Source organism: Homarus americanus, unplaced genomic scaffold, assembly GCF_018991925.1.
Source record: "Homarus americanus isolate GMGI-L3 unplaced genomic scaffold, GMGI_Hamer_2.0 scaffold57980, whole genome shotgun sequence".
Lineage (NCBI taxonomy): Eukaryota > Metazoa > Arthropoda > Malacostraca > Decapoda > Nephropidae > Homarus > Homarus americanus.
In genome coordinates this window covers 5935022-5960085 of record NW_024716703.1, presented here as the reverse complement: position 1 = coordinate 5960085, position 25064 = coordinate 5935022, and positions in this window count along the sequence as shown.

Sequence of the window (25064 nt, the reverse complement as noted above, 5' to 3'; positions counted from 1 at the left end):
CGACCATAGATATAACAGCCACGACCATGATTATAACAACCACGACTATGATTATAAAACCACGACTATGATTATAACAACCCGATATGATTATAACAACCACGACGATGAATATAACAACCACGACCATGATTATAACAACCACGACCATGATTATAACAACCCAGCCATGATTATAACAACGATATGATTATAACAACCACGACTATGATTATAACAACCACGACGATGAATATAACAACCACGACCATGATTATAACAACCACGACTATGATTATAACAACCACGACCATGATTATAACATCCACGACTATGATAATAACAATCACGACTATGAATATAACAACCACGACCGTGATTATATAAACTGTGCCTATGATTATAACAACCACGACCATGATTATAACAACCACGACTATTATTATAACAACAACGACCATGATTATAAAAACCACGACCATGATTATAACAACCACGACCATGTTTATAACAACCAGGAAAATGATTATAACAACCACGACTATGATTATAACAACCACTACCAACACTATAACAACCACGAAGATGATTGTAACAACCACGACTATGATTATAACAACCACGACTATGATTATAACAACGACGACCAAGATTATAACAACCACGACTATGATTATAACAACCACGACCATGATTATAACCACCACGACCATGATTACAACATCCACTACTATAATTATAACAGCCACGAATATGATTATAACACTCACGACCGTGATTATATCAAGCGCGCCGATGATTATAACAACCACGACTATGATTACAACAACCAAGACCATGATTATAACCACGACCATGATTATGACAACCACGACCATAATTATAACAACCACGACTATGATTATAACAACCACGACTTTTATTATAACAACAACGATTATGAATATAACAACCACGACTATGATTATAGCAACCACGATGATGATTATAACAACCACGACTATTATTAGAACAATCACGACTATGATTATAACACCCAAGTCAATGATTATAACAACTACGACTATGATCATAACCACAACCATGATTATAACAACCGCGCCTATGATTATAGCAACCACGACCATGTTTATAACAACCACGACCATGATTATAACAACTACGAATATGATCATAACCAACACCATGATTATAACAACCACGACCATGTTTATAATAACCACGAATATCATTATAACAACTACGACCATGATTATAACAACCACGACCATGATTATAACAGCCACGAAGATGATTATAACAACAACGACTATGATTATAACAACCACGACCATGATTATAACAACCACGACCATGATTATAACAACCACGACTATGATTATAACAACCACGACTATGATTATATCAACCACGAATTCATGATTATAACAACCACGACTATGATTATAACAACCACGACCAGATTATAACAACGACCATGATTATTATAACAACCACGACCATGATTATAACAACTACGACCAGGATTATAACAACCACGACTATGATATAACAACCACGACCAAGATTACAGCAACCACGACCATGATTATAACAACCACGACTATGATTAAAACAACCACGACTATGATTATAACAATCAAGACCATGATTATAACAACCACGACCATGATTATAACAACACCGGCCATGATTATAACAACCATGACTATGATAATAACAACCACGACCATGATTATAACAACAAAGAGTATGATTATAACAACCACGATCATGATTATAACAACCACGACTATGATTATAACAACCACGAATTTGATTATAACAACCACGACTATGATTATAACAACAAAGACCATTATTATAACAACCACGACAATGATGATAACAACATCGACCATGATTATAACAACCACGAATATGATTATAACATCCACGACCATGATTATAACAACCACGACTATTATTATGACAACCACGACCAAGATTATAATAACCACGACTATGATTATAACAACCACGACCATGATTATAACAACCAAGACCATGATTATAACAACCACGACCATGATAATAACAATCACGACTATGATTATAACAACCACGATCATGATTATAACAACTACGATTATGATCATAACCTAACTATGATTATAACAACCACGACTTTTATTATAACAACAACGATTATGAATATAACAACCACGACTATGATTATAGCAACCACGATGATGATTATAACAACCACGACTATTATTAGAACAATCACGACTATGATTGTAACAACCACTACCAAAATTAAATCAACCGTGCATATGATTATAACAACTACGACCAAGATTATAACAACCACGACCATGTTTATAATAACCACGAATATGATTATAACAACGAACGACCATGATTATAACAACCACCACCATGATTATAACAACCACGAAGATGATTATAACAACCACGACTATGATTATAACAACCACGACTATGATTATAACAACCACGACCATGATTATATCACCCACGACCATGATTATTACAACCACGGCTATGATTAGAACAACAACGACAATGATTATAACACCCACGACCATGATTATAAGAACTACTAGTATGATCATTACCACAACCATGATTATAACAACCACGACTATGATTATAACAACCAAGACTATGATTATAACAACCATGACCATGATTATAACAACCACGACCATGATTATAACAACCACGACCATGATTATAACAACCTTTTCTATGATCACAACAAGCACGTCCATGAATATAACAATCACGTCCATGAATATAACAACCAGGACCATGATTGTAACAACCACGACTATGATTACAACAACTACGACCATGATTATATCAACCGCGCCTATGATTATAACAACCACGACCATGATTATAACAACCACGACCATGATTATAACAACCACGACTAGGATTATAACAACCACGACCATGATTATAACAACCACGACCATGATTATAACAACCACGACTATAAATATAACAACCACGACCATGATTATAACAACCACGACCATGATTACAACATCCACGACTATGATTTTAACAGCCACGAATATGATTATAACAACCACGACCATGATTATAACAACCACGACCATGATTATAACAACCACGACTATGATTATAACAACCACGACCATGATTATGACAACTACGACCATGATTATAACAACCACGACCATGATTATAACAATCACGACTGATAATAACAATCTCGACTATGATTATAAATATCACGACCATGATTATAGTAACCGCGCCTATGATTATAACAACCACGACCATGATTATAACAACCACGACCATGATTATAACAACCGATTATAACTTGCGACCATTATTATATTACTATGATTATAACAACGCGACTATGATTATAACAACGACCATGATTAACAACCACGACCATGATTATAACAACCACCGCCAATAATAACAACCACGACTATGAATATAACAACACGACCATGATTATAACAACACGACCATTGATAACAACACACAAGATTATATAACCACGACTATGATTATAACAACACGACTATGATTATAACAACCACACTATGTTATAACCGACCATGATTATAACAACCCGAACGCGATTATAACAACCGACTATGATTATAACAACCACGACTATTATAATAACCGACCATGATTATAACAACCACGACTATGATTATAAAACACGACGATGAATATAACCCGACCATGATTATATAACCGACCACGTTTAACCAGATTTATAATACACGACCATGTTATAACAACCACGACTATGATTATAACAACCACGACCATGATTATAACAACGACCATGATTATAACAAACCGCGTTATAACAAGCGACCATGATTATAACAACCGACCACCTTTATAACTTATAACAACCACGACTATGATTATAACAACGACTATGATTATAACAACCGACCATGATTAACAACCACGTAGATTATAACAAACGACCATGATTATAACAACCACGCATGTAAACAATACGACTAGTTATAACAACCACGACCATGATTATAACAACCACGACTATGATTATAACAACCACGACCGCATTATTATAACCGACCATGATTATAACAACCACGACTTACATGACCAGTTATAACAGCCCGACTATGATTATAACAACCACGACTATGATTATAACAACGACTATGATTATAACAACCACGACCAGTTTAACAACCACGACCATGATTATAACAACCACGACATAATAATAACCACGAATATGATTATAACAACCACGACCATGATTATAACACTCACGACCATGATTATAACAACCACGACTATGATTATAACAACCACGACCATGAATATAACAACCCGACCATGATTATAACAACCACGACTATGATTATAACAACCACGACCATGATTATAACAACCACGACCATGATTATAACAACCGACCGTGATTATAGCAACCACGAATATGATTATAACAACCACGACCATGATTATAACAACCACGACTATGATTATAACAACCACGACCATGAATATAACAACCACGACCATGATTATAACAACCACGACCATGATTATAACAACCACGACCATGATTATAACAACCACGACCGGATTATAGCAACCACGAATATGATTATAACAACCACGACCGTAGTTATAACACTCACGACCATGATTATAACAACCCGACTCTATTATAACAACCGACCACCAGTTATAACAACCACGACTATGATTATAACAACCACGACTATGATTATAACAACCACGACCATGGATATAACAACCACGACCATGATTATAACAACCGACCACCAGTTATAACAACCGATATGATTATAACAACCATGCCTATGATTATAACAACCACGAATATGATTAAAACAACCACGACCATGATTATAACAACCACGACCTTGATTATAACAACCACGACCATGATTATAACAACCACGACTATGATTATAACAACAAACGACCATTATTATAACAACCACGACTATGATTATAACAAGCAAGACCTTGAATATAACAACCTCGACCATGATTATAACAACCACGACTATGATTATAATAACCGACCATGATTATAACAACCGACACCATGATTATAACATCACGACCATGATTATAACAACCACGACCGATTATAGCAACCACGACTACGATTATAACAACCACGACCATGATTATAACAACCACGACCATGATTATAACAACCACAACCATGACTATAACAACCACGACTATGATTATAACAAGCACGACCTTGAATATAACAACCACGACCATGATTATAACAACCACGACTATGCTTATAACAACCACGACACATGATTAACAACCACGACCATGATTATAACAACCACGCCCATAATTATAACAACCACGAATATGATTATAACAACCACGACCATGATTATAACAGCCACGACCATGATTATAATAACCACGACCATGATTATTACAACCACGACCATGATTATAACAACCACGACCATGATTATAACAGCCACGACCATCTGGAAAACGATGTCGCTGTACGCTGTCGGCCGGACGGCAACTGCTCGCTATCCAAGCACGAGAGTTCAAACTTTCACTCCTCTGTAAACTGTACCACCGGACTCGCCACCGGGCAAGAAGGGCCCACGATCACTTGTGTATCAACTATGTGTGCATAATTTGTGGGAAACAATATGAGACCATGGACGATAAATATTGGTATATGAGGGCTGTCATAAGTCACACGTAAAATTTTGTAGCATATCGACACCCCACCTGCACGGATAGTTGTCTTAGCGACTGTACATACTGGATAATTTTGTCATTAAGAAGATTTGTAACCAGTAAAAAAGGTTCGGCAACTAATTTATGACTTGAATATAGTGGACACCTGCTGTCCCTAGGAACTTGATCTCGCTGTTCTTTATTGAATATATTAGCCTTGTCGGTAGCTACTCCTTAGTCTGTACTCGCCCCAAAGAAGATGGGAATTACACGAAAGCGCTTGGTAATTTCGTGTTTTCTTTTTCCCTAAGAGGTTATCAGTATGTACAGTCTCATTCAAGTTTCTTTGAACACTTCTGGAGACAGCTGGCAACTCAAGGCCGTTTGTTTACTATAGTACATAGTAAAAATTATGAATAAATGTAAAAGTGATCGGTGATTGCTTACTTAGTTCCCCGTTGATTAATTTCCTGACTGGGCTTTGTTATTTCGTATTATATTATACTACGTACTATAGTAAACTAAGAATCTTGAACGAGACTGTACATGGATCACGCGCACCTACAGTGACTTATTTGCACACACACACATATATATATATATATATATATATATATATATATATATATATACGTAACCGGTCGGAATATCTCACTGCTAGTTATTGTTTTTTTAGTTATAGTGAATGATAATGCAGTGGAAGCGCCCTTCAGAGAAAATCCCGAAGCAAGCACAAACACAATTAATAAAATAATTTTCCGTGACCGTGGAAAGCTAGTACCTGTGATTGGGGTTAATGAGACTCACTGGTAAATGATGACACTTCTATTCCTTCCAACACTACAGACGGAATCAACAATTGTACACAAGCACTAGAGTACTTCTTACCGTGGCTTACAACTCTACAGTACAATGGGAAACAAGAGTTATACATGGTACCAAAAAAATTACTAAAATATATAAATTGCATCTGAAAGACTACTAATGCCGCAGTACTACATACACCAGAACAGACACCAGAACGAGGAACTCATCTGAAACAATTCCTTCGTACATCCTACATCACTTAGTGGCACATAAAACATTAAAAATATTACTTGCACCGATGAACATTCTTTAAGGACATCCGACAAAATTATAGCAATCACTGATGAATAGAAATCCCCTTTTTAGTCACACTACACAAGAACATGGATCAATCATAGCCTGTCTGGGATGACCCACAAAATACTATAATCCTAACTGTTCTAACTACCCAGAACCCGAAGGTTGTAACTACTAACTTGCCAAGTGGCAGGCATTTACAAGAAAAAGAGAAAATCACTCATTACCCGTCAGGCAGGCGGGTGCTCCGCCGTTTTTTCCATTACTCTCTCTAGATTTCAGGAGTCATGAGTATATTTCTCCACCAACACCCGTAACATGCTTCACACACAGGTTCCGAATGCACCCGTACTTTTAAGGTACATACAGCCTTTCAATAACTTTTGAAGAGGAACTCCTACGTCCCACGTGTGCAATCAACCATGAGGAACGTTGATCTCACACCTGGACTGGGCTATTCTAATCACATTTCACCACCATCACCCGTAACAAGCTGCACACATATGTTCAGAACACACCCATACTTTAAGGTGTTACAGCCTTTCACCAACTTTTGAAGAGGAACCCCTACGTCTTACGTGTGCAATCAACCATGAGGAGCGTTGATTACACAAGTGGACTTGGATATTTTAATCACATACACCCAATACTGGGGAGATGAATGTCTCATGTAACCACTAGAACTCCCGGTCCCAGCGTGTGACCTTTCATTTACTCAGTCTGCACTCAGTTTACTCCCAGTACTTCATGGACAGGAAGAGAGTGACCATCAGCCCATCTAGTTAGGCCAGTTCAGAGTACAACCAGGTGAACCCTGCCCAGCTGAGGGAGGGGTTCTACTTTCCCGTTAGTAAGATTTTTCACTGACTGAATAAAGAGATATGTTGTTGTATGAACCAAGGTGGGGAGATTTGATGAACCAGATCGAACACCGATCAAAGTGCGGCTGCTGGTCCCACGTAGTTAGTCGTCAGAGATACCTGTTCACCTCGTGCGTTGCCAGCTATATCCTCCAAACCACCACTAACCACTGCCCAACCAAGTGGGTTCTCGTAACCCTGCAAAGGGAGCCCTCTGTTAGCTACTATTAAATTCTTCTCCTCCCTATCTGAACACTGTCTGAGATCGAGTAAAAACTTCCTTGCAACACTGATGAAACGTGCACAGGAAGGGACGAGGCCACGTGGTCGTTTTCCTTGGCAGAACGCTTAAAAGACGTCCGTCTGGGTCAAATGCCCGAGAGCTACTACGGCCGCTGTCTGGGTCAAATGCCCGAGAGCTACTAAGGCCGGTCAGGCATAACCAAACAAAAAGAAAGTGAAGTAAATTAAAAGGGAATAAAAATAAATAAAGTAAACCTTTATGAATTTAATTAAATTAAATATTAACATAATAAAGAGCCTCGTAGGCTGTCACAACAAATTGATTCACTATCGAAACTTTTAAGACACAAGTGATACTAAACATCGAAACATCAAAAGAATAAAAATAAGGCATTGGATTACGTTAACACTGCATAAACATATAAAAACTAACACTGAGATTAACTAATGTGAAACAACACTGATTTACTTAAATGTAACTAAGCAAGCACTGATGGACACATAAGAGACATAAATATGTACTCACATAGATATACCACATTGGTGGTGATAGGAGCAATCACAGAAATAAAATGAAGTATAAGTAACAGGTGACAAGTGTCACTCAAAAGAAGGTAAACTGAATGACAAGGGGGACTGGACTGAACTCAGTCAGATGGTGGACTACTATATATAGGGTCTTTTCCCGCCAGTGTGACCCGCCTGTGGGTTGTTTAACGATGCAGATGGTCGTTAGAGAACAAAGAATGCTTGTTACAATACTAAATGAAGAAATAAGATGGGCTTGAACAAATAATAACAGTTAAAACCTTGACAGCACAGGGTAAGGTGACTAGATTATTTAATAGTAAATATAACACATCATTACAGGAATAATATGGAACAACATGAAAGCATGTTATATAAAAAAATAGAAAAATACGACACGGTCATAACACTTCCCCCATAAAATAAAATTTTGCTTGCACAAATTTTGATATGACATAAGTGTTCATTCTGTGGGTCTAGATAACAGATCACTAGCATCACAGGCTAGCTTGCAAGGCTTAGAAAAATTAGGGGTTCTTAAAATAGGATACATTTTTCAAGTTTTGAAAAGAATCCTGACACCTTGAAGTCCAACAAAAATATATTACCCTTCTTCAACAAATGAGTAAGGGGTAGTGCCAACTCGGCAAAATTACAAATACATCTCCGGTAATAACCCACACAACCCAAAAATCTACGGACTTGTCGTTTGTTACGTGGAACAGGCATTTGCGAAATAGTGTCACACCTTGCTGTGGGAGGAGCAAGTTTCCAACCCAATTATATGTCCCAGATACAAAAGTTGAGCACAAACAAATTCTTACTTAGCAAAGTTTATAACAAGTCCTACATTTTCTAACTCAGCTGACATAAATGGTCTGACCAAGTGTCAGAAAAAATTACAACATCATCTAAATATACTACACAACCAGGCCAATTGGCCATGACTTGTGACATCAGCCTTTGAAAGGTAGCATGGGCATTGCAAAGCCCGAAAGGCATAACATTAAATTTATAGGTCTTACCTAATGTCACAAAACTGGAGATGTCTTTAACACGACGGGTCAATGGTACTTGCCAAAACCGTCGAAGGCATTCAATCTTAGAGAGGAACTTGGCGTTCCTGATTGCTTCGATGCAGTCGTCGACTCCTGGTAGAGGGAAGCTGTCCTTGCTGGTGACGGCGTTGACCTTGCGGAAGTCGATGCAGAATCGAAGAGTGGCGTCCTTCTTCGGTACTAGAGTGACTGGTGAGCACCACTCGCTGGTAGGGAGCCTGCTTGATAGGCTGAGCAGAACCAACATCAATATCATGCACCACGGCAGTTGTACAGCCAGGCCTGTCTTGGAAGACAGGAGGATGTTGTTGGATGGCGGCCAGCACGTCAGCTCTCTGGTGTCCCAGTAGACGCTATAGCTTCTCCTGCAACTCCACGGAGTTAGACTGCCAAACCCTGACTGATGACAGGGCGAGTGGACTTGCCCCTTCTTTTCCCTCCTCTTTCTCACCGTCTACCAAGAAAGTGTCAACGACACACACGGGAACTGGATCATTAGCAACAAATGGGGGTGCTGGGCGTGTGTGGTACAGCGTGATGGTGTTGACGTTACATAAGCGCTGTAGTTGGCGCCTGTCAGGGGTAGAGATAATATAATTCGTGGGGCTTACCTTCTTCACCACTCTATATGGCCCACTGAACTTTGCATGGACCGGCTGTCCATGTCTAGGCAAGAGAATGAGTACTTGATCTCCTACTTGGAACTCTCTGTGTCTGGCACGCTTGTCGTACCATGTCTTGGTCTTGGACTGCGACTGCTGTAAGTGGTCTGCCGCAAGGCTCCAACAACTTAGAAGCTTCTCTCTAACATCTCCTACTAAACTTAACACACCAATGCTCTCTTCACTACTACCTAACAATCTATCTCTAACTATGTGCAAAGGACCTCTTACTTGATGAGGGAACAGTAGAAGTATGAGATACAAAATGGATGATATTAGGGCCCTAGCAGTAACTTTTCTAAGAGGTACAGCATGCAAGTACCTAGTGGAGGTATCAATGACTGTAAATAAATATTCAAACCCACTAGAAGTTTTAGACAGAGGGCCTACAATATCACACTGTACTGTTGTAAAGGGCTCAGGTACGTGAGGTACTCTTACAAGTGGAAAAGGTGGAATAGCCTGATTGGCTTTGCCTACCTTTTGACAAAAATGACAGTACTTACAATATTTAGTGACATCTCTCCTCATACCTGGCCAATAGAACTTTCTGGCCAGCCTGTTGAACGTCTTTGGGACACCTTGATGTCCAGAAAAGCGACCGTCATGGGCCAGAGCTAGAACATGTTGTCTGTAAGTGTGTGGGAGAACTATTTAAGTGATAGACGCCCAGTCCGCGTCTTCCTCTGACATAGTCGGTGGGAGCCAGCGGTGGCACAAAACACCGTCTTGACTGAAATATCTCGTGGTAGGGCCTGAAACATTGGCAGGATCGGACACCAGGTCAAACAAGAGCTGTAATGAATCGTCTTGCTCTTGCGCAGCTATTAAAGTTCTCCCGGTCACAGCATTAACTGTGGAAGAAATGTCTTGGAAGCAATTGGGTTAGCAAAAAGTCCTTCTAAGGACAGTGAATCATCTACATCAGGAGTTACATTATGATGATTAGTCATTGACATAAAACGAGTCACAGCACACAAAGGGAAAACACTGGGCATATCATCTTCAAGCTGTTGCAGCAAATCGTTACCGAGTATGAGGTCCACTCTAGCAACAAGGAGACTTAACACGTACTAACACAGGCAGCTCGTGCACGCCGGCTACGTTTAACTAACCCTGAAAAACCAAAGGAGCTGCACCTTTACCCCAAAGGGAGCCCAAAACGATGTTTTGTCAGTCTTCCTCGCAGCAACAACACCCTCTTTGATGAGAGTTTGGAGACATCCCGAGTCTCTCAAAATAGTGACTGGTGTTTCGACACCACCAACTTCTACCGTGCCTTGTGACAAAAAGGGACGAAAGGTACCAACATCTGGGTCCTTCGCAAAACTCTCCTGGAAAAGATCAAAGTCTCGTGAGGCGAGAACCGAAACTGCAACCTCTCGTGCTTCACCTTATTTGGCTGCGGCCTTGTCCAACAAAAATCCGCCTTATGACCCGGCTTTCCACATAAACTACAAGTAAATTAGAAAATTAGGACGCCCCATTAGGTGGTGAACGAGTCCAGCTCCTCCTGTCATGTACAAAATTATAACGCTCAAAATTACCATTGTTAGTCCTACCATGCCTCAAAACAAATCTATCAGCATGATTTGAAAATAAAATATCACAAGTATCAAAAGGTCGTTAGTGAATCTTGGCAAGGTGGCCAAAACTGTTACGCCATCTCTTAATCCAGGTTCTAGGCATAACTAAACAAAAAGAAAGTGAAGTAAATTAAAAAGGAATAAAAATAAATAAAGTAAACCTTTATGAATTTAACTAAATTAAATATTAACATAATAAAGAGCCTCGTAGGCTGTCACAACAAATTGATTCACTATCGAAACTTTTAAGACACAAGTGATACTAAACATCGAAACATCAAAAGAATAAAAATAATGCATTGGATTACGTTAACACTGCACAAACATTTTAAAACTAACACTGAAATTAACTAACGTGAAACAACACTGAATTACTTAAATGTAACTAAGCAAGCACTGATGGAAACATAAGAGACATAAATAGGTACTAGCATAGATATACCACATTGGTGGTGACAGGAACAATCACAGAAATAAAATGAAGTATAAGTAACAAGTTACAAGTGTCACTCAAAAGAACGTGAACTGAATGATAAGGAGGACTGGACTGAACTCCCTCAGTTGGTGGACTACTATATATAGGGTCTTTTCCCGCCAGTGGGACCAGCCCTTGGGTCGTTTAACGATGCAGATGGTCTTTAGAGAACAAAGAATACTTGTTACAATACTAAATGAAGAAATAAGATAAGCTTGAACAAATAATAACAGTTAAAACCTTAACCGCACAGGGTAAGGTGACTAGATTATATAATAGTAAATATAACACATCACGTGTTTTCTTCATTCCTTGTGGTTATCAGCACATAGCTGGATCATGCTCACCCACAGTGATTTACTTGCATATTTATATATATATATATATATATATATATATATATATATATATATATATATATATATATATATATATATATATATATATATATATATATATATATATATATATATATATATATATAAATATGCAAGTAAATCACTGTGGGTGAGCATGATCCAGGTATGTGCTGATAACCACAAGGAATGAAGAAAACACGAAGTTAGTACAGACTAAGAAGTACAAAACAAGGTATATATATACAGAGGAGGGTGAGATCAGGTCCACAATGGTCAGGTATTAGGTAATGACCCTACTAATCTTTAAAAAGCACCGCAACGGTCGATAGTCAGGTCAGAGTGTAGGTTGACCCAACCTTCTCACCTGGTTACAAATCTTCTTAATTACAAAATTGTCCAGATTGTACATACCATTACTCAAATTCATGTTGACTGCTTCGGTATGTTTAATGAGACTAGATTCTATAATGTTCCTACTGTCAATTGAATTACAAGGTAATATTGAGGAGGCATTATCCCAGTCAATGCAATGCTTATTATCCCTCAAATGAATAAACAGAGCATTGGATTCCTGGCCTGTCCTAACACTATATTTATGTTGTTTAAGTCTAGTTACAAGATCTTTACCTGTCTGGCCTAAGTAAAACATATTACATTCCTTGCAAGGAACCTTATAAATGCAGCCACTTGTAGTGTAGGGGGAGTTCTTGATTAACATTTGTTTAACAGTGCATGAGTTTCTAAATGCCACATTGACGTTACAGGTTTTTAGTTGTAAAGGAATTTGAGATCAATTTTTGTGGATTGGTAATACTAAGAGATTCTTATGGTGATGGGTGGGCTTGGGATCGGTTCTATAGAAAGATTTCTTAGTAATGTTAAGGCATTTGTCTATGAAAGATTTAGGGTACTAAGTTTCAAGCCAATATTATAGATATATTTATATTCCTCATCAATGAATTCCGGGCTGCAAATTCTCAAAGCACGTAAAAACATTGATGAAAATACTAACTGTTTGACTCTATTATGGTGGGCAGAATAATAATGAATGTATGAACACACATTAGTATTTATAGGAAACCTACTAATGTATGTTCATACATTCATTATTATTCTGCCCACCATAATAGTCAAACAGTCAGCCTTTCACAACTTTGGATAGGAATTTTAAGTTTCACGTGTGAAAATCAACCATGAGGAGCGCTGTTTTCACACCTGGACTTAGTAAATTCTAAACACACCTTACCACCAGTTCCCGTAACATGCATCACCCAAACTCAGAGCACACCCATAATGGCGATATAAAATGTCTCTGTACCCACTAGACTCCTGGTCTCAGTGTGTGACCGTTCATTCACTCAGACTGCCCCAGTTTACACTCAGTACATCCATGAACCGGAAGAGAGCGACTGCCAGTGACCCTGTCCAGCTGAGGGGGGTTCTATTTTCCCGTTAGGTAGACACTAGTTCTAACTGACCGAAGACACGTGGTGTTGTCAACCCAAGTGGGAAGAACTGATCAACCAATGCTGGTGCTGGTCCCACGTAGTTAGCTGTCAGGGGCCCTCTTTCATTTCGGGAAGTGACATAATTACCCGCATAACTAATAACTTCGTTAGGACACACGTAACATATTTAGACTGAGAAACGATCTATAATAATTTAAAATTTAATAAATGTCATTTAATTTCATGATTCGCGTCCATATTAATTCGGTAGAGTACATTTAATATCCTCTAGGCGCCACCCTCTCTCAGTCAACCTGTCTCATAGGCTAGGATGACTCAGCGTATCGCCATATTTGTATTTACGTACTATCGTCTCTAAATATCACACCGAAATTTCTGAATATTATATATATATATATATATATATATATATATATATATATATATATATATATATATATATATATATATATATATATATATATATATATATATATATATATATATATATATATCTTGATAAAATCACGAAGGGAAAAGGGAAACAATGGAGCACCTTAGCTTTCGTCTTTATACAAGACATCTTCAGATGCAACTGAATTACATGGACAGAGAGAGGCTTAAGTACACAGGGTGGCCTTATTAAACATGAGATCAGGTCATAAACATGACATCCACTAATCCGCACACCAACACCACCACACACGCAAAGGAGCTTAAGAGAAAGGACAACGTGACTAGTCAAGTTAAGTCAGGTCAAAAATATGGGACCCACTAATCATCTATCCTGCATCGAACTCCAATGCTTTAACAGCATTTTTAACGTTGGGCCACTGACAAATAAATTTGTGTAACATATTATCAGTTTTGTACTGACCATCACTAAGGTTTATAGAATTCAATTCCATAATCAACTAGCTTCAAACAGAAGTCTTTCTGTGACACATGATGATTTGTACACTGTTTTCCCAATCCATGGGATGATTATTGTTCCTAACATGAACGAACAGTGCACTGCTTTCAGATGCTGTTCTGATATTGTAATTCTGCTGCTTTATTTTGAGTTGCAATGCTTTCCCAATCTGTCCTACATAATTTTTTTTTTTTTTTGGGGGGGCAACCCCCCCTACATCCTTGTGTAAGGTGAAGCGCAGAAGCGTTTACAGCGCCCAACAGGGAAGCATGCTAAGTTCATGCTTGCCTTTATGACTCATGAGTTAAGGGCGTAGAAGCCTGAAGAGTCAATGGTTTATGTCATCAAGTTATTGGAAGCTCCAACAACTCCCTGAATACGAATTCGCAACTTTCGACTTACAACAGGTACCTACTTTACTGCTAGGTGAACAGGGACTAATGGGGGCTAGGAAGTATGTCCAAACAACTTCCACCGGCCCGGGAATCGAACCCGTGACATCTTGCTTGCGAGGGAAGAGCGATACCGCTTCTACCACCGGCCCCCCTGTCCTCCATAATTTCCATTACAGTTGCTACATGGAATGCAGTAAACACTTCCATTTACATTCAAGGTTGGGCTATTCTTGATTAATATATTGGTAATAGTAGTCATACTTAAAAACAACATTAATATTTAATAATTTAAGGGACTGAACTAATGGGACAAATTCATTGCGATAAAACAGAGTCAAAATATTCTTAAATGTAGGACGAGTTGACAGTTCTGGGTAAACACTAGAAATACACTCAATCATGTTCGTAAAGTGATACGGTATAGATAATTTGCAATAAAAGTTTACAGTCCAGCTATAATAGTCGAGATAATTTTATTTCTCTAGAAACAGGGCCGCCATTTGTAATGACGTCACCACCTTCCCTGCAGACGATGCACTGCTTGACATACAAGTCAATTGAAAAGTAATGAATGACATTGTCTTGTCTTTCTTTTGAGAATGCCTGATTGTAGGTAAACATGACAATATAGTGCCGTTATTGTTTTGATGATTCATTAATGAACCACTGGATATATCATCATTTATATTAATCAATGGGTAAAATTTTAGTTTAACTACTGTAAGTATTTGGATGCTTAGATTCGAGATAGGTTATATTGAGTAAATTTTGACTTTTGGTTATCCCTGTTCTAAGACATGCAGACTATGATTTTTTTTTCTGATGGTTTGCGATGTGTTATGAACGATTTTGAACTTCATTTCTATCGGAAATTACTAGTTTTGAGTTACTGCCCCCCCTTACCGATGTTGTTAAGCTAACCTTATAACTCATCATACCCTAACCTAACCTAACCTAACATATGACATATACCTTCTTATGCTATCGAAAAAAAATTTGCGACAGAAATCTTGTAGAGATAATGTGTCTTATTGTTTAAAGTACTTATTAATCCCATAGTTAGAATAAAAATAATACCAATATTGTTTGGATGTTTATAGTATGAAATTTATAGTATGGGCAGTTAATATCCATTGAATTAGTTAATGTGCTTAGTACTATTTATATATTAAAAATATTATTATTGTGTTGCACAGTAAAGCGCAATCAATTATCTAATAATATTTATTTACAGAGCCGATCAGCCGAGAAGGTTGGACAACTACTTCCAGGGTTCGTGAAGGCAGATGAAAGAAATTTACCAAAAGTAGATGTCTTTATGATTGTAGAGTATTATCAAAAACTCGGCCATCCAGCTATGAAGCACGTTAACTTACATCTGTCATCTGATACATCCCAAGCCCATTCCTTGGCCATGGTCGTTCCTAGTCCTTCCACGACATTAAATATAGACATTGGTGACGAAAACTTACATTTTCCTGGCATGAAATGAGAACAGTGATGAAAACTTCCACTTTGGTGTTATCGGTCTTTTGCATCATTTTGGCACCCAGCAAGTGAATAAGAACGATGATACTTGAGCAGAAATTTATTTTAACCTGAAAATAAGATATGCCTGTGCATATCAACATTGTGTATGGCCACAGGTCCTTTATTCCTGCTGGTAACAACACATGCACCACAGCTGTTGTTGTTGTTGTTGTTGAGATTGTCGGACCGTAGTCCGACACGGGCCTTTGCCTATAAGCGGCCCGTTTGGTGGTTCCGGCTGGAGCTCCAGGAGCAGCCAGACCGGATTGGGATTGGAGGTGGTCCCACCTGCAGATTGGAGGGATACTGCAGGTTGCAAGTGTGAGCGGACCCCCGATCAGTGGACGCTTACCACCAGCCCCCACTCTTGGACGTGGTCAGTTTCGGAGTGGCGCGCCCCCCGAACTGGGGTCCGCACTTGCTGGGAGAGGATGCTTTCTAAGCTATCTGGGTGGTGGGTATCGTGTGATGACCCGGAGTAGGTGGTGAATGTGGTCTGTATGGGCCTTTCGGGTTAGAGTGGCCGCTGGTGTTGTGTGTGTTTCTTGGGAGATTTGAGTTCTGTTTCGGAGGCTTTGTGTGACCTCGCAATCGAGGAGATAGTGTTCAAGTGGGTTGGCTGCTGGCTCCTGACAGTAGGTGCATTCCATGACGTCATTTCCGATCATCTGCCAGGAGCACTTGTACCCTAGTCGTAGTCGATGAAGGCTGACTTGGGTTTGTCTTGGAGTTTTCTTGTCAGCGAAGGGTGGTTCCCCTTTTGTGGCCGCCAGGTACCATTCTTGATCTGTTGCACGCTTGCTGGAACTTGGATGTGTACGCTACTAGAACGTGTAGCTGCCTTGGCTGCTTCGTCTGCCACGTCGTTTCCTCCGATCCCTACATGACTGGGAATCCAGTGTAAGACGACTGGGCGGTTTTGGCTTTGGAGTTCCTGTAGCTGTGCGAGGATCGAGGTAATGATGTGGACGTTGTCTCTTGGTTGACTGTGTTGCAGTGCCTGCATGGCTGATCTCGAGTCCGTGTGAATTATGATGGACTTGTTGTGTTGTGTTGCAGCGTGTTGTAGGGCCTTTGAGATTGCTACCAGCTCTGTTTGTAGGGTGGAGCAGTCATTGGAAAGTCTCCATCGGAGGGTCTGACCTTGGGTGTAGAAGGCCGCTCCGGATCTATGATGTTTTGGGTCCACCGAGCCGTCTGTGAAGTATGATGCTGCATCAGCCGGTGTCTCGGTGGCTATGGCTTGGAGAGTTATTTTTTTCAGGTCCTCCTTCTGGAGGTTGGCTTTACTATCGCCTAGGTCGGTGATTTTGAATGTGGCTGGTGGAGGGCTCCATGGTGGAGGAACAACGTAACCATTGTCTCGTGTGTCTTGGTTGTTCTTGACGATTGTTTCTGCTTGCAGGTGTCGGATGACCTCGCTTGCCTCGTGCGACCAGGTGGCCCCTCTCACTCTGTGGTCGAGGTGGAGGGAGGCACTGATTCGGATTTTGGCAACTGTGGGCTTATCTGATCTAAAGATTTTGGCGAGGAGACCGGCTGTCACCTGCTTGACTCGTATTGCCAGGGGTGGTAGTTCGGTTTCCATTTGCAAATTGCAAATTCTGGTCCACATGGGTGCTCCGAGCATGATCCTGAGAGCATTATTTTGGATGACTTCTAGCTTAGCTATTTGGTCTTCTCTCAGTCCAATGAGTGCTGGAGCACTGTAATCTACCAGCGATCTGATGGCGGCCGTGTAGTAGGCTTTGAGCACATGAAGGTTTGCTCCTGCGGATTTGCTGGTGAGCGACCTCATTATATTGTGTCTGCTCTTCGTCCTGTGCCTGAGATACTCGAGTTGCGGCTTGAAGGTGAGTTTCTGGTCAAACCAGATTCCAAGACACTGGTGGGTGTTGGTCCAGACTACCGGCGTGTTTTGTATGGAGAGCATCTTGTCTGGTGTGTCTGTGCAGATGGCCATCGCTTTCGACTTGGCTGGATTTATCTTGAGTCCAAGTCTGTTGCACTCCTCTTCTATAAGTTGGAGTGCGTGTTGCGTGTTGGCTAGTCTGTTTGATCCTCTTACTATAAGCTGTAAGTCGTCTGCATAGCATAGGAGCTTGGCTGTTTGTCTGAAAGGAAGTTTGACTAGATTTTCCATCAGGACATTGAACAGCATTGGACTGAGGATGCCTCCTTGAGGGGTTCCGTTTTTATGGACCCTGTAGCTTGAGGTTGCTCCCTGGAAGCGTACTCTTGCTTCTCTCTGTGTGAGGTAGTTCTGGATCCACCCCAGCAACCTTCCTTTGACGCCTTTTTCAGCGAGCGTCGTTGTAATGGCCAGTGGATTTGCTAGTTCGAAGGCCTTTTCCAGGTCGAGGAAGACCACCAGAGCTGGTTTGTAGTCCACTGTGCTGAGTATCTCGGCGATGTTGTTGCCTGTGCCGGCGTTCTCGGTGTAAGCAAAGATGTGAGGGTGTGGGCTGCCTACTTTCCACTTGAGTCGGTTGAGAGCCATTCTTTCTCCCGTCTTCGCTATGCAGCTGAGAAGGGAGATGGGCCTCGGTTTGTCTGGTTCTCTGGGCTTCGGAACGGGCTGTATATCTGCCTTCTTCCATTCCGGTGGGAGTCTTTGTGCTGTCCACGAAGCATTCATGGCTTGTAGCAGAGCCTCGTGTCCGGCTGTACCGGCATGAGAAAGCATGGAGTAGGTTATCCTGTCGGCCCCTGGTGCTGTGTCCTTGCTTCGTTTTAGCGACTTCTGGAGTTCTTGCTGGTTGAAAGGTCTGTCAGTGTCATCTTCACTGTTGCAGGCCTCTTCGATCATCTGGAGTCTGACATGTCGCAGACGCCGTTGTGTCTCCTCCGCCTGTCTCGGGAGGTTTTTCGTTGCTGCTCGGTCAGAGAACAGCTTTGCAAGTCTCTCGGCTTCCTCTTCTGGGTTGGGATGGGTTGGTGGTGGTGGTGTTGCCTTCCCAGATGCCCTTCGGATCTGGGCCCACATCTTGCCAAGGGAGGTGTGCTCGTTCAGTTCGGAGCACCACTTGAGCCAGCTTACGTTTTTTATTTCTTCCTTCTCCTCCCTGGTATCCTTAACTATGACTTGCAGGAGATGTCTGTTTGTTTCCGTGGTTGAGTTCTTTCACCCTGGGACAGTAGTACCAGTAATCATTGTACTGTCTTGATGTGGGTTTTGTTTTTGGGATAGCCTCTTCTGCCGCTTGGTGAAACGCCTCGACCAATTGGTGGTGGAGGGTTTTCTCATCCACGGGTGCTGCGCCGGCTGGCTGTGATTTTTCGCGCCACTTAGCCAGGTGTTTCTTAAAGAGTCCCCAGTCTGCCTTTTGGGTATTGTATCTCCATCTCGGGGGGGGTGGAGTGGGGAGTTTGTTCACCTTCAGCGTTGTTAGGGTGGCGAAGTGGTCGCTGGTCAGCGTGGGGTGTATCTGCCAGGAGGCCGAAGGCTGTAGTGCACTGGAGACGAAGGTTAGATCTAGCCTTCCTCCCCTAGTGTGGGTGGGCTCTCCGGTGTTCAGGAGGCAGATCTCGGGTGTATCTTGAAAGGTGGTGTATAGGTGTAGGCCGTCTTCATTTGTGGGGCTTGCCGAGCTTAGGAAGGGATGATGTGCGTTGAAATCCCCTCCTATGAGTGTGGCGTGGTCAGCGGCCGAAGCAAATAATTGAGTCACCTCCAGTGAGCCCCTTGGGTTCTTGTAGATGTTGTGAACAGTTAATTCCCGTTCTTGGAGGGTTACTTTGACGGCCTGTGTCTCGATGTTTTCCCCACATGGAAATTGCTGCGTGACATCGGCGGAGGGTATGCTTGACTTGACCAAGATCATACATCCTCTTGTTGACGCCTGCGTGAAATGCCTCCTGTATGTCTTGTAACCACTGAATTTGAAACAGTGGTGTTCTTGTAGAAGTGTTTCTTGTAGCAGTATGATGTCAAGCTTGTCCTTGGCTGCTGCTTCTTGTAGGAGGTGTTTCTTGTTTTTGATGCCCTGAGCATTCCATGTTAGGATGTTCAGGGTGCTGATGTTTTCCACCACTGTTTCATCGGGGACTTCTGGTGGTCCTCGATGGAGATGTCCAAGTTCGATTCCAACTGGATCAGGTTCATATCTTCGTGTTCTGTGGTTTTTGCCTTCTGGGCCGTGGTTCGGTTCAGGGGAGTTGAAACGTCCAGTTTCTTTCTGGGAGCTGTCGGTATCTTGGGTTCTCTGGTGGCCTTCTTCGGTGTAGAGTGTACCTCGGCTGTCACTCGTGTGAGGACCGGCGTGGTTTCCTCCACTGAGGTGGCTGGAGCTGTGGCGACTTGCCCGAGGACGCTCCCCATGAGTGTTTGGAGCTGTGTGGGTTGGATCTTGTGGCCCAGTAGTCCGGCTAGGCCCTCCGCGAAGGTTGTCAGTACCTTGGCTAGGTCTGATACGTGTATCATTCCTTCTGGTGCCTTGGTGTGTGCTTCTTTTGTCTTTCTCGTGGTTGTCGTTGTCTGCTGCTTGGGTGGCTGAGGTGTGGCCGTAGTGAGGCCAGGAAACTGGGCTGCACTTTGGGTGTTGACCGGCTGAGGAGGTTGTCTTTGTTGTTTTGGCCTTTGGGTTCCCCACACGAAGGTACTTGGTGGGGCTGGTGTGTAGGCGGTGGGGGCCGGTCTTGCTGCTGGTCGGTTTGCCTGGACCCTCTTTGTTCTCTCGGAGCATCCGGTTGAGTAAATAGCAGAGGAATTTTAGCACTCCCCACTGGCTGGTGGTCGTAGAGTGGTTCCTGAGCTTCTCTCCCGGAGCCCCGTTGGGGAAGCCTACTTCCTAGTGTATGTGACTGCTCACTTATAGACGTGAGCTAAGTGTGCCTATTTGGGAAGGATAAGGATTGCTACCCTCTTTCCAGGTGGACCCGCACGATCACGGTTTTCCTGGAAAGACTCGGCTGGGATGGGTTTTGCTCCAACCCCCTTTCGTGTTCACAATCTCCTGGGAGGGAGGTGAACAGTTACAGGGGGGACCGCAGGACGAATACACTTTTGAGGGTGCAGGTCCCTAGGCCAGAGCGAAAAAGGAAAAATAGTAGTAGAAGGAAAAGAGCTCAAACCACGCCGGGAATATCGCGCTATAACTGCTCTCCAGCTGGAGTGTGGGTCACTCACACCACCAGTGGGGAGGGCAAGCTAATGCTCGATAAACCGAGAACGCTCGTGAGTTGTTGTGGACGATGACAGTCGTGGGTGGTCCGGTCCGGGAAGATGGCCAACAATGGCACAAGGGAGAGGGCGGTCTTCACAGTTCCGGGTCCAGCAGGAGGTCTTGTTGAGAGGTCTTCTTAGTTCAGGAGCGATGTGAGAAGTGCACCACAGCTGGCTGCCTGCCGCTCGGCGGCTCGCCCCAGCCAATCACAGAGCTTTTAGCAGCCACGTGACTTTTTAGCTACTATAACCCTTATTTTTGACACTTTTTGGCCGAATTTATTATAAAATATCATTACCATAGTAAATTTAAACGTTTTCTTTATCCATTGACCTTCCATCTAACGAAAAATTCCGACCGTTAACTCGTCCATTGTCATGTACTATTTAACTTACCACTTCCTTTTCAGGATGTGCCTAGGTAGCACAACACCTGAGCGGGCCAGTTACCCACAACAAATCTTACTTGAACTAAGCAATATCCTCTCAGATCCAAACCTTCATGACGTCAGTGTTTCTAAACACTGACTACGGGGTACCAAACAGCTCTCCTCTCAAGGTGACACTTCATGGGAGAGACATATTATAGCTTATAACAACTGAACAGAGAAGTGTACCACTTAACTCAGGGTAGCCTCCAAGTATTACTCAAACTCTCCCCTGGAGAGGATTCACATATCTCTTCTCAGATCTTATCAAGTGTAACTAGTGTGTAACTTAAATAAACCACAGAGAAGACTTAAGAAGTGTCTACCTCGAGAACCTGCCACTGAAAAGTGCCAAGACTTGACTACAATTTATAAATGTTATAAAGAGACACTAATATATGTCTGTGAGTGTGTCTGTCTATCTGTCTGTCCAGCCATAACTCCAAAACGGACGCAGTTAGAGATCTAAAAATTTACACACATATTACATGGGTCCCACTTCTCTTACTTCTCCCTCCCACCCTACACCCTCTCCTCTCACCTCACCCCTCTTGCCTCACCAAACCTCTCACTATTTCCGCTTATATCTTCCTCTGTTACAATTACCCGGGGACATTGTAAGCTCCTCAACTTGCAAAGAAGCAATAATGCAATCTCTAATACACTTATTGATGGCGTGTGCGCTACAGTCTGGTAAACGCTCACTTACATAGAGAAGACGTTGCTATAAATTCATACGTGTCATCATGCTCTCTGAGGTGGTGAGAGCGTGGAGGGGAAAGAATGACAATGAGAGTATCGGGAAAGTGGGGGATAAGGGAGGTCCATTATTATAAAACGATAATATAATATAATGTTTTGTTATTCCTTTTCTATTCTCTTATATGTATATCTTTACATTTCTTTTACTTCTTTAGATGGTGGAGGCGGAGGAAAAATTGAGGGAATGGTGGAGTGTGGGGGAGGTACGATTTTTCGTTTATTAACGACATTACTCAAAATGAACAGTTATACTTCAAAACAATAACCTATCTTCCAGAGGTCACATAAATCACAATACATTTCGTGAAATGGATAAAACCTAAAAGGTACTTACAATATACCGCGCAATCTGAGATGACACCCACACACACCGACCCTAACGCTCTTCAAAACCACACTGTCTTTTTCAAACTGCGTCGCCCACAGGTTTTCTTATTAGATCAGGCCAAAGGCATTCACCCTCACAGGTCCCTGCGATTGGCTCGAACCCATAAGGGGAAACACTCATGAATTTGTTACAGTTATTATTATTATTATTATATTATTATTATTATTATTATTATTATTATTATTATTATTATTATTATTATTATTATTTTCATTAATATTATTGTTAATAATTTTATTATTAATATTATTATTAAATTTGGTGTTATTAATATATTATATTTTTATCTAATTTTTTAATTTAATATTTTCTTTATTTTTTTATTATTTTTTATTAATATTTTATTATTATCATTATTATTATTATTATTATTATTATTAATATTATTATTATTATTAAATTTGGTGTTATTAATATATTATATTTTTATCTAATTTTTTAATTTAATACTTCCTTATTTTTTTTATTATTTTTATTAAATTTTATTATTATTATTATTATTATTATTATTATTATTATTATTATTATTATTATTATTATTATTATTACTATTATTATTATTATTATTATTATTGTTATTATTATTATTATTATTATTATTATTATTATTATTATTATTATTAATATTATTATTATTATTATTATTATTATTATTATTATTATTATTGTATGATATATATGGACACAAAGTAGTACCTTCAGCTGTATATTATTATATTACTCTTATATCACTCTTATTAATTATGTATAGTAAAGTATTGCAGAACATGTATTAATTCTATGTAATATTCCATTTATTGTGCACCATGTTATGTATATAAATGATCACATTTATACTTTATGTATTCAGCTTGTGAATGCTGGCATCTGTACAGGCCAGCGCGTAGTAATACATAGAGAGGTAGAGAGAGAAGACAGAGTCCTTGTGGCGTGACCGCGGGCTTCTGCGTCCTACTGTGTACATATCTCCCGTACGAGAATAGAACCTACTTTTAAGACAACAAGTGTTTGTGTATACCCTCAGTAGTATAGAACATTCTTTGGGTATCTCTGACGATACGCTAGATGGCGCAGTGATTATTTCTCAGTGAGATACAGTGGACCAAGCCTTGCCCGGACTCTGTTAATGGCGTCTTCAGTCTCCTTCAGCTTCAGACAGCAAGACTACTAAAAGCCTCTAGACTTACAGTGTTGTGAAGTGCTATGCTGTGTACAGTGCTGTGCTGTGAAGTGAAGTGTTTTATGAAGTGCTGTGCTGTGTATTTTAATCATAATTGTCTGTGCAAGTTGCGGTCAGATGACTAAGGGAGCGGCCCGATAGTACGTGCTCTCCCGTCTCTGGTCTGAGGGTGACTGAGGACCAGCGTTGACGCTGCCCACCTGCTCCTACGTCTGGCAGCGCGCCAAGTCTCTCCCCTCCCGCCA